This window comes from Sorex fumeus, unplaced genomic scaffold, assembly GCF_029834395.1.
Source record: "Sorex fumeus unplaced genomic scaffold, SorFum_2.1 ptg000205l, whole genome shotgun sequence".
Classification (NCBI taxonomy): domain Eukaryota; kingdom Metazoa; phylum Chordata; class Mammalia; order Eulipotyphla; family Soricidae; genus Sorex; species Sorex fumeus.
This window is the reverse complement of record NW_026606262.1, coordinates 331,995-344,742: the sequence shown is the minus strand read 5'-3', so window position 1 is coordinate 344,742 and position 12,748 is coordinate 331,995.

The following is a 12,748-nucleotide window of genomic DNA, read 5'->3' as shown; positions in this document are numbered from 1 at the left end:
CCTATTTTATGGACTCCATACTGATATAAATGTCATTTAAGTCAAACAAGTAACTCAAGCTGACAATTTGGGGAGAACATATTCAAACAGCTTTGCACATAAAGAAAATAATTTGAACAGCAGGTATAGTGTTGATAGTCACCTGGTACTAGCAAACTAACATATCCACTCTCAAGTAATTGAGAATCAGGTCCTTCACCATTAACTCCCACAAAACTTGAAGAACAATGGGGAAACTAAGGAACTCAGCTGCAGTCACAGACAGGGACAGAAAACCAGGCAAGTTCCCAAGCCCACCAAAACGTTTAAGCATCTTTTATTATAATTTTAATCAGCAATCACTGCAGAGATTCAGCAAGCACTTGCAAGTGAAATTAAGCAGTCTCTAGACTAGAAATCCAATCAACCCAAAGAAGAAAATTTTCAGGAGATGATAAATTCCATACACATGGAAATGAAGGAGCAAAAGAACATACTAGAAAGTCATAGTAACAGAATCTCACAGTGGAAAACTATTTAGGCAAACTTGAAGACAAAATACAGGTCAATACTGATAAATAAATCAAGAAGGAGAAAGAGAAACAAAAGAATGGAAGAAAATGTTAGATATTTAATGAACAAAGACATGAAAAATAATCTCTAAAATTATAGGAATACCAAAGGTGAGGAAAAAAGTAAAGGGGAAGAAAAAATGGCGAGTGGAATAATAGCTGAGAACTTTTCCCACTCTCCATAGGGAGGCAGCTGCATGGATTTAATAGGCCAAAAGATCTAAGCAAAATAGACCCAAACAGAAAAATACAATACACATAATAATCAAACTGGCAAAAAAACAAAGAGAGAGACAAACTTCTTAAAGCAGCAAGAGAGAAGAAAAAAACCTTAATTATAAGGGAAATAACATAAGAATCACAACATATTGTGCCATATGAAATGGTACAAGTGAAAAAAAGAGTGGAATGACATATTCAAATTACTGAATGCAAGAAACTTTCAATCTACAGTCCACTACCTAGCAAAACTCTAATTTAGATGGGAAAGAGAGATTTTTTAAAAAGTTTCAGACAAACAAAAGCTGGCAACATTTGTGGTTACCAAACTGAGCCTGAAAAAACAACGAAAAATCACTTATATAAACCAAATGACCAATTGTAGAAGTCACAAGTCTACACAGTAAAATGGTAAAACAGCCCTTTATATGAATAATATTCCTGAATGACAATGGACTCGATTCTCCCATCAAAAGACAGGGAGTGACGGATTGGATTAGAAAACAAAATCCCCCCATTTTCAACTTTTAGGAAACACATCTGAAAACACAGGATAGACACAAGCTCAGAGTAAAAGGATGGAAAACAAAAACAAGTAAACAAGTCAATGGAAAGCAAAATAAAACTGGGACAGTCATACTTGTATCAGAACAAATTGTATTCAATCTTTAAAAAGTAATTAGAGAGAAATGGATACAGCTTCTTGATCAAGGGAACAGTATACCAAGAAGTGCTAGATCTCTATATATGTCAACATATATGCACCAAATGTCAGGCCAGAAAAGTTTATAAAGTTTTTGCTCACAAACAAAGAGAAGCACATGGATGGAAACATAAAAGCAGTGGGAGAAATCAACCCCCCACACACCAATTAATAGATCCACTGGACAGTATATCAGTAAAGAAGCAAGAGCCCTAAATGAAGACTTTGAAGAGCTGGGATTACTGGATTTATAAAGGACCTTCCATCTTCAAAAAGACAAATACACATTCTTCTCTAGTGCACATGGAACAATCTCGAAGATAGATCACATTTTATGACATAAGTCTAATTTAAATTTACAAACATAATATTCATGACAAGCATTATAAGATACTACAATGCCACAGAGATAGAAATTAACATAAAAAGAAGATGGGAAGAAACTATATCAACTGGAGATTGAACAACATGCTGTTATGTAACAGCTCGATCAGAGAGAAAATCAAGGAATAAATAAAAAGATCCCTAGAGGCTAATTATAATGAATAAACAAGTTACCAAAATCTATAGGACACAGAAAAACAAATATTTAGGGGGAAACTCATAGCAGTATCAGTCTACATAGGAAAGAAGAAAAATATAAAAATCAACAACCTAACTGTAGATCTTAAATATCTGGAGACCAACAACAAATGAATCCAAAGACTAGTAGAATAGAAATAATAAAATCCAGAGAAAAAATCAATAATACAGAAACCAAGAAAACAATATAAGAAGTCAATGAAACTAGGCATTGGTTCTTCGAAAGAATAAACAAGATAGACAAACCACCATTGGCTAGATTCATGAGGAATAAAAGAGAAATTACTCAAATAAATTGGATCACAAGTGAAAGGGGAGAAATTACAACGAAGCCCCCAGAAATCCAAGATAATTCTGCTCTGCTTATCTGGAGAATCTAGAAGAAATGGACAGATTCCTAGAAAAATGTGATCTCCCAAGTCTTAGTGAGAAGGAAGTAGAAAGTCTGAACAGATTAATGACAAGGAAGAAAACTGAAACAGAATTGAGAATCTCCCCAAGAATAAAAGTCATGGTCCACAGGGATTTATGGGTGAGCTTATCAAATCTTCAGAAAAGACTTTCTGCCTTTTAAGTTTAAGCTTAATCCTCAAGCTCTTCCAAAATATTGAAGAAACAGGTATCCTTCTTGACAACTTTTATGAAGCTAACATTATTACACTGACCCAAAATCACAGAGATATTACAAAAAAAGAAAATTTTAGACCAATTTCCTTGATGAGTATTAATTCAAAAATTATCTACAAAATTTTTTCAAACTCCTTCCAATAGCAAAACAACAACAACAAAAAGTCATACTTCCATCCTTCATGCCCTACCGAGGTCATGAGTTGCCCCCACAAGCGGCTCTCTGGCACGGCCATGGCTCCAGAGGCAAAAGGACTTAATCCAGAGCCCAGCAGCTTGCAGCAGAAAAGCGAATGGACCATGCATTAAAATACAGCACCATGTCTCCCCGGGACAGAAAGGGTGTTGTTCCCCTCTGCCTTTTTCCTGCCTGACAGCAAGGTGGGCACCGCCTCAGAGCTTATAGGAAAGCCAGGTATGAACCGGCGGTGACGGGGCAACTGCAGCTTCATGGGAAGGGGGGCAGTACCGGCTCGTCCTTCACACCCTACCGAGGTCATGAATTGCCCCCCACGAGTGGCTCTCCAGCACGGCCATAACACCAGACACACAGAAACTAATCTCATAATTATCTGGCTCTTTGCAGAAATCCAAAATAATGGACACATGACATTATATGATTCTCATAACCAGCTATAGAAAACAAAGTATTTCACAATGCCTTTTTAGCAATTCTGATTGTAGGGAGGGAGTTCTAAACAATAATGGTACATCTTTTGTCGAAATAATGAATGAAATCAATGTAGAGAAAAGTTAATTAGAAATCATCTGCCTCACAGGCATTTGGAGGGGTGGGAGGGGGGTATACTGGGGTTCTTGGTGGTGAAAAATGAGTACTAGTGAAGGGAAAGGTGTTTGATCATTGTATGACCGAGACTTAAACCTGAAAGTTTAGTAACTTTTCCCACAGTGATTTAATAAATAAATATAAAAAGAAAAATAAAAATTTTTAAAAAAACTCATACTTCATGATCAAGGGATTCAGGCCAAGGATGCAATAAATGTTTAATATATACAAATCAATTAACACAGTACACCACATCAGTAAAAGGAGAGATTAAAAAAAACATGATCATATCAATTGATGCAGAAAAAGCTTTGGATAAGATCCAACACACATTTGTGATAAAAAAAAAAAAACTCAACAAAATAGTAGCGAAAGGAATCTTCCTCACGTTAGTAGAAGCTATATATAAAAATCCCATAGCCAATATTATTCTTAGTGGAGAAAAATGGAAAGTATTCCCACTAAGATTAGCCACAAGACAAGGATGTCCACTGTACACACTCTTACTCTATATCATATTAGAAGTCTTTGCAAGAGCAATTGGACAAGTAAAGGAAATTAAAGGGCTCAAATTGGAACATAGAAAGCCAAATGATCTCTATCTATAGATGACATTACAATGTACATTGAAGATCCTAAACTCTCCACACAAAATTCCTAGAAATAAGTCAATACAGCAAAATGCCTAGCTACAAAGTCAATATACAAAAATTCGTTTCATTCCTATATACAAATAATGAATCAGAGGAGAAAAAGATCAAAGACTCTATCCCATTTAAAATAGTGTCCAATTTCTAGTTTTTTGAAAAATATTGTTGGTGGAGAATGGGTATGGTAGAAGAATGGGTACTTGAACATTGTATGATCAAAACGTAATCATGCAAGTTTGTAAGTCTGTAACTGTATCTCGTGGTGATTTATTTTTTAAAAATTAAATTTTAAAAAAAGATAAAATAGAGTCAAAAAACATCAAGTACCTATAAATCAACTGAACAAAAGAGGTGAGAGAACTATACCATGAAAAGTTTAAAACACTCAAGAAAGAAATTGAAGACCTTAGGAAATAGAAAAACATTTTAGGCCTGTGAATTGGAAGAATTGGTATTGTCAAAATGACCATCTTACCTAAACTATTACATAGATTCAATGAAATGCCTATCCAGATCCATGCAGCATTCTTTAATGACTTAGTTTATAAAGTTTTTGTGGAATCATGAAAGACCCCACATAACCAAAACCATTCTGAAAAACAAGAAACTGAGAGGCATCCTACTATCTAGAGTATTGGTAGGCTATTGACAATATATATGGTCAGATAATTTTTTAAAAGGAAATGAGGGCATGAAATAGAATAAAGACAGCCTTTTCAACAAATGGTGTTGGGAGAATTGGATAATCACATTCAAGAAATTATAGTTGGATGCTTATCTCACACCTTACACAAAAATCAACTCAAAGTGCATTGAAGACCTTGAAATCAAACCTGAATATATTTGGTAAATTGAGGAAAGCATCAACAGAATACTCCAATACTATACCTCAAGGGAGTCTTCAATGTAACAACGCCATTGGCAAATGCTATACAATCTAAGTTAAACAAAGGGACAACATCAAACTAAAAGGTTTCTGCATGGCAAAAGAGACATGGGCTAAAATTAAATGACAGCTGAGTAGGAGAAAATATTCTCACTCAACACATTAGATAAAGAGTCAATATCCAGTATCTATAAAGTACTCACAAAGATCAAGAGCAGCCAAAAAAAATCTAAAATCCCAACTGAAAAAATGGGTTGATGAAATTTACAGAGAGTTCTCTGAGAAAGACTAACAGATGGTCAACGGGCATATGAAAAAAAATCACTTATTATTAGAAAAATTCAAATCAAGATGATAATGAGATATCATCTTACACTAGTGAGAATAGTACATGTCCAAAATGCTGGGAACAATCTCTGTTGGCAGGGATGTGAGGTGGGGAAAGGAACCCTCATTATCTGCTTGTGAGAATGTTTTTTGCCCCAGTTCCTGTGGAAAACGGTATGGAGGATATTTAGTAAACTCAGAATTGGTGGGGCTGGAGCAATAGCACATGGGGTAGGGCATTTGCCTTGCACACAGGCGAACCAGGTTTGATTCCCAGAATCCCATATGGTCCCCTGAGCACCGCCAGGGGTAATTCCTGGGTGCAGAGCCAGGAGTAACCCCTGTGCATCACCGGGTGTAACCCAAAAAGAAAAAAACCCTCATAATTGGGCTCTCATATGACCCAGCAATTACACTTTTGGTGCCTATTCCCAGGACAGAAAAAGATTCATTCAAAAGAACAATGCATTTCATTATTCATTGCAGCATTCAGTACAATAGCTAAGATTTGGAATAAACCTACATATCCGAGTATGGATAGTGAATCTTGAAGATGTGGTGTATACATAGTGGGATACTACACAGCTGTAAGGAATGATGAAATCATGCAATTCAAAGCACCATAGATGGAACTGGGAGATATGCTAAATAAAGTAACCAGAACAAGAAGGATCAACACAGGATGATATCACTTTTATGTGGCATTTAAACTAACTGGATAGGGGAATGTGATATTTTGAAGAGTCTATTTCCAGATCAACCCTGATCCCAGAGTACAGAGAGCAGAAGGAAAGAAAGAGTTGAGGAAGGAGAGGTGAGAAGATGAAAAGCAGCAGGGGCCAGGCCAGGGGATTAAGTACAAAAGTGTTGTTAAGGAATGATAGAACCTGGGACTGGAGCAATACCACAGCAGGTAGGGCGTTTGCCTTGCATGTGGTCGACCCAGGTTCAGTTCTCAGCATCCCATATGGGCCCCCGAGCACCACCAGGAGTAATTCCTGAGTGCAGAGCAAGGAGAAACCCCTGTGCATTACTGGGTGTGACCCCCCCAAAAAAAGAGGAACGATAGAACCAAGTAGTCAAACCACAGAGTCAACAACACTGAAATCAAGAAACTCAAAATGCTAACAACCAAATTTAGAATAGTGCCTATCAAGAGGGCAGGCTGGATACAGGGGTGGGTAGGGTTGGGTATGGGAGGGAACCTGGTGACATTGGTGAAGGAAGTTGACACTGGTACTGGGATCAGGGCTGCAATATAGTCAGGCAAACCCTTGTCTGGAAATCTGCTATTTTATTTCTTTCTGTTTGGAGATTATACACAATGATGCTCAGGGCTTAATCCTGGCTGAAGGATTACTTTTAGCAGGGCTCAAGGGACCACATGGTATGTCAGAGATCAAACTGGGGTCAACCATGTGCAGGGCAAGTGTCTGACCCACTGTACTATTGCTTCAGCCTCCAAGTTTGCTGTTTTATAATATTCAATTTAACTTAAATATCCTTGGACCAGTGTCAGTTTTAGTACTTCCTGAGTTCTTCTCTGGGTCACCAGACTTACATAATTTGCAATTTTCTTATTCTACACCTTTCTTGTTAAGGACACACATCTCATTTCCCATGTTAATAACACCAAAATTGTCTTTCTGTGCTTCTTCATCTATCTTTCTCTTTGAACTTGTGAGGTTGTTTTCTTTTTTTTTTTCAGAGGACAAGGAGGTTGACCCTGTTGTAAGTGAGGTGTGATACCACAGTGAAGGAGGAGGATGACTCCTCAGGTGGTTTATTATGTGAAATAGGGATGAGAAAGGAGACAGACTCTACTACTAACCTCTCTGACTCAGGGAAAAATAAGTGGAAACCTGGGACTGATGTAAGTCTGTGATAGCACATTCATGCTACAGATATTACATCTCACCAGCCTTCACAAAGTGTTCATCAAAGCTCACTTGATTCCACTCTGTCTGATGCGGAAAATGATTCCTGTTGCCCAATTTCTCAGAGTGCTATGAAACTTGGGTTATAATGAAGAAATATAATGCTCTGTGCAGGAAAGTCTGTCCTAAATCTTATCTAGGGTTTTCATGTCTGACATCTTCCCTCACAGGAAAATAATTCCAGAAGAGGAATAGTGAAGTAAGTTTACATGGGAAGTCAATGGAGGAAGAGAGAAGGAGACAGACAAAGACAGACACAGAGGCAGAGAGAGACAGAGATATGTACTCAAGAGAGATCACATCTTCACCAGAATGAAAAGCTAAGAGTGACTTTTGGAGGAAGGTCAAGTGTAGATCCTTTTCTTGTGCCAAATTCTATACACAGGTATGATTAATAGGGCTTCTCCTAGGGAAATCACTGGGCTCTGGTCCATTCCTGAGATGCTGCCCCAGCTTGTGCCCTGCAGTGCTGGGGCTTCTTGTCCCAGGTATCCAATCCTCTCCTCTCTGTGAGCTTCAGTGCTCTGGGCCTGGGATTCCGCATCTCACTGGTTTTCCCAGTTCATTAAATGGGTCTTTGTTGCAAGGCCTTCATGCCTTTGTTCTGGTATCACAATCAATCACAATCACAACCATCCTGTTATTCGTCGATTGCCTCGAGCAGGCCCCAGTAACGTCTCCTTCATCCTAGCCCTGAGATTTTTTTAAAAAGTGCCATATTCAAGGATCTTTCAGAGTTAGGAGAATGAGACCCTTCATTGTTACTGGTATTTGGTATTTTGGGTACGCCACAGGGAGTTTGCCAGACTCTGCCGTGTGGGCAGGTTACATTCGGTACCTTGCCAGTTTGTCCAAAGTAGGAATGAGATGATAAGATGTCGGCCGCTCGCTTCCAGGAGCTGGGTTTTATAGTCTCTGAGTCTTGGCCGTTCATGGGATTACACGGCGCCAGGGGGCCAGTTGGTGGGTGTGACCCCTGCCTACTGGAATTTGGAGGATCTGGGTGGAGGATGCTCAGCCCCGATCCAAGTAGGTTTGGAGATCTTTGTTCCTCTGCCAGTACCTTCATGTGTGCGGAGAGTGGTCTCAGCATGGTTGTGGCTGGTTCTGGAGGTCTTCGGCTGCCGGATTGTTCTGGTATAGGTTTTAGAAAAACGCTTTTTTCAGCATCTATTACTAGGGCCTCCCTATATCTCTGACAGCAACAATTCCATATTAATTGGCACTTCTCCCTGCCATTTTTATCAGGGTACTGTGCTTTTTAATTCTGCTAATGATAGTTTTATCCTTAGAATCAATCCAACTCCATACCTGCCAGCAAAGCTGGTTTGTCTTCACCAAAGTCCCAAGGACACCTCTAATCCCCTCTGTCCTGCTAAAGTAAGCTCAGTTCTGTAGTTCATCTCTCCAGTTCTGATTCATTTGGCCTTTGTTGTTCCCTTACTATGATTCTTTGCTAAATACCTACTTTGTGTTCTGTGTAATTCAGTGAAAATACTTTGCTGAGACTAAAATGAGTTAGCTTGTTAGTTCAATGTCTAAAGCGGTTAAGAAAAAAATATCAGGAATAAAATATACTTTAGTGAACCTGTAAAAAATTATCTGCTATTTCGCCATGTGGCTCGATGCGACTCTGAAATAGTAATTGCTGTTTTGCTGTATAGATTATTGTAACATCAAAATCTCCAATATGCCATGAAATTAATAGGACACAAAATACACAAATATGTGAATTTCAAGGCCATTAAAAAGAGAGAAAGAGAAAGAGAAAGAGGAAGAGAAAAAGAGAAAGAGAAAGAGAAAGAGGAAGAGAAAAAGAGAAAGAGAAAGAGAAAGAGGAAGAGAAAAAGAGAAAGAGAAAGAGAAAGAAAGAGAAAGAGGGGGGAGAGAGATACAGAAGAAAATTACCTTTCATTGAGGCAGGCTGAGGGAGGGGGTGGTGATAGGAGGGAAATTGGGGGCACTGGTGGTGGGAAATGTACACTGGTGAAGGGATGAGGATTGTAACGTTGTATAACTGAAACCTAATCATGTTCTAAAAAACGGATAAGAACAATTGTCCACAAACAGTTGGATTTTGTTTCCTGATCCATCCAGATCCTCAGATTTACATCAGAAAACAAGAAAAGGCTCAAATAAATAACCTACACTCATATATAAAGGAACAAGAAAAAATTAAAAAATTAAATCCAAAATCATTGCAGGTAATGAAATAATAAGACATAGAAAGAAAATAAAATACACATCCAGAAAGATAATACAAAGGATAAATTAAACAAAAATTTGATTCTTCCAAAAGGAAATCCCTATCTATTTTATTAATGTAAAGTTTAAATACATATATTTAGCATATGTGTGTATTGGGTATGACACTAATGGTGCTCAGAGACATCTTCTGGCTAGGTGCTAAGGGGTCACTCCTTGTAGAGTCAGTGACCAGGAGATGCTGAACAGACCCTTACTAAACACATGAAGGAAAAGATAAAAGAGACCATAGGAATACAAAGGATCATAACATATTGCTTCAAACAACTTTATCCCACAAAATTGAACCTAGGAGAAATGGAAAAATTCTTATAATATTTCCTAAGATGGAATCCAAAAAAAGCAAAACTTGAACAAGTCAGACATGAGCAAGGAAATTGAACGTTAATCAAGATTCTCCCCTCCCCCCAAATCCCAGTATCAAATTCATGAATTCTAACAGAAACTTCAAGTCTACTTATCCTTGTCAAGTTTTTTTAAAAAACTAATTACCTACCCTCAACTTTTTAAATAGTCAAAGAGAATTCTCCTAAAGATATTTTGAGTCCAACATTATCCTGATAGCACTAAAATATGATCCAGCAATTTTACTTCTAGATATATTTCCCACCAGAAGTGACTCTTGAGCATAAGAATAAGCTGGAACCCAGCTGGGTGTGGCCCAAAAACAGAATAAAAAATATTAAAAATAAAGTGAAATAAGAATCTTGACCCCTAACTCACACCATATGCAGCAGTTAAATTCAAAATGTTTTGAAGACAAGATTAGAAAACAAGCTGGCATGTAGCTACTGAGAACCCAGGAATTTGAAGACAATTCCTCAAACCCAGAGCAATGAATGCTCAAAGATTTGCACACACCAGAAAAAAAGCTATCCATATGGGCCATAGACTCGTAGTCATATAACAAAGTAAAGATTAAGTGATTAAAATAGAGGCTGAAGGAACGTGTCTACATGTGCTATCAAACAGGTGGTGTGGGGGAGGAAAGGGGTTGTTGTGGATAAGCAGAAGCTTCTGGAGCACTGGCCTGGAAATTCCAAAGCAAAGGCAAGATTGAAGTGATGCTGACACCCAGAGATGTCCGCTTCCCATATCCTAAGTCACTGGCTACCAGCAGTAACAAAGCCGATCATCTATATTATTCTCGGAGTATGTCAGGCTTCCCCAGCAACTGCCTGGTTCCCACACATGTTAAAGACTGTGTTTCAGATGAACCATTATTTATTTTTCTTGGAATATAGATCAAAATATTAAAACACATATCCATATAAAACTCAGATATTAATGTTCATACCATTATTTATAAGAGACAATGAAAGAAAACAACTAGGTGTATATGCTGTCCAAGCCCATGTGCTGCTTGTGCCCACATGACCAGGCACATGTGATGCCCGCATCTCCCCTTCTTGAAATGTGTACCTTTGTGCTTCCATATCTAGTGTGTAGAGACTCTCGTTGCCCTTGAAAAAACCCACATTCTCTTGAGAACATTAATCTCTCTCTCTCTCTCTCTCTCTCTCTCTCTCTCTCTCTCTCTCTCTTTCTCTCTCTCTCTCTCTTCCCCTCCCTCCTCTGCTTCTTAAAACCTCCAAATAAAATCTGTTTTACTCAAAAAAAAAAAAAGAAAATATTTTAGTGCATTAAAGGATTAAAATAATAAAAAAAACAACAGAATAATAAGACCTATTGATAAATTGCATGCCTCATCTGCATGAAGCACTGGATGTGAATCCTGGTGCCAGTAAAGTTTTTTAAAAATACTAAACCAAAACAAAAATCAATAAGGTCAATTTAACATGACTTGACAATAAAAAGAAAGTTTTGTTATATGCCGCAATATGAACACTACTTGAAAACATGGCAAATGAAAAAAATCACAGATGGCACATATTGTATGATTCCATTTACAATAAATTCAAGAGAAGGCCCCGAAATCCTGTGGATACTACCCAAAGAAGGGCCACAGGTGCACCTGGAAGCCGAGGGCCTGGCCAGGGGAAGCTACCATAAGTGCACATCTTAGGGTAATAGTGAACATTCAAAAAAAAAACTTTCAATGGCAAAAGTGAAGAAGGATCCAGTGTGAACAGCACTTGAATAGTCATTCAGTTCTGAGAGATGGGCAAGCACCGTTCCAAAGGACTGTTGGTAGCCTTGCTTGCTCTCAGCTGAAGCACAGGAAACTGGGTTAACATCCCCAGCAAGAAGTTGTGGAGACAGGAAACACACAAGCATCCGATGTAATTGATCCTGAGAAGCAACAGGGCCCCATGGAAAGTTCTCTTTTCTCTGTAAAGGGCAGGGCACCCTGGGGTGGGTTCACCCCAATGCTTGGAAATTAAATAACTTTTTTTAAAAATAATTTAAAACAAATTTTAAAAAGAAAAATAAAGGACTACAGACCAGGCAATTTATAAAGTAGACACTTAGTGACTCCGTTTTGGAAACAAGAGTCTGGAATCAGGCAGGACCGTGTTTTCTCACACACTGAGGCTTTATTTCAAACCTCTCTCCTTGGCTGTTAGAGACTTGTCTTTTCCCTGGGTGGTTTCTAACTTCTTTCTTCTTTTGTAACTCCAGTCACATTTGGTAGAACCTGTATGAATGACTTCATCTTAACTGGAACCATAACCAAATATATTTTCATTCATTTGTCTACAATTTTGCATTTGAGCTAGTATGCTTGAGACTCCTTTTAACTTTACACATAGAAACATACAGTGGAGATGATTCACTTTAGACTTATCCTAAAATCACGTTCAGGACACCCCTGAGTTCCAATCAATTATAGTTTTATTTTGTTTTATTTTATTATTTGGGGGATGGGGGATTGGGACACACCTCTTGGGACTCGGGGGCTATTCTTGGTGGACCAGAACAGAGCCAGCCTCAATCTAACCCCTTTTCTTTATTTCTAGGCTCTCTAATTTTTAGCCCCTTGTTTACTGTGTTTCCTCTCAAAAGCCTCTAAGTCATAATCATGATTCTGAGCTACAAAATCTCAAGAATGGAGGTTCCACAAAGTATTGATGTGGGTTCTCTTTTTCAGACTCAGAGGAGCTACTGAAATTCATGCATGTCTTTATAAAATATAAAGTCCCATTTTACTGTATAAAGCTGGAGTTTCCCCAGGGGAATGGCTTTTACAGTCCAGTCTCCTAGGCTACACTGAATATTTACAGTTTCTGAAATAAAGAACTACACATGGTGT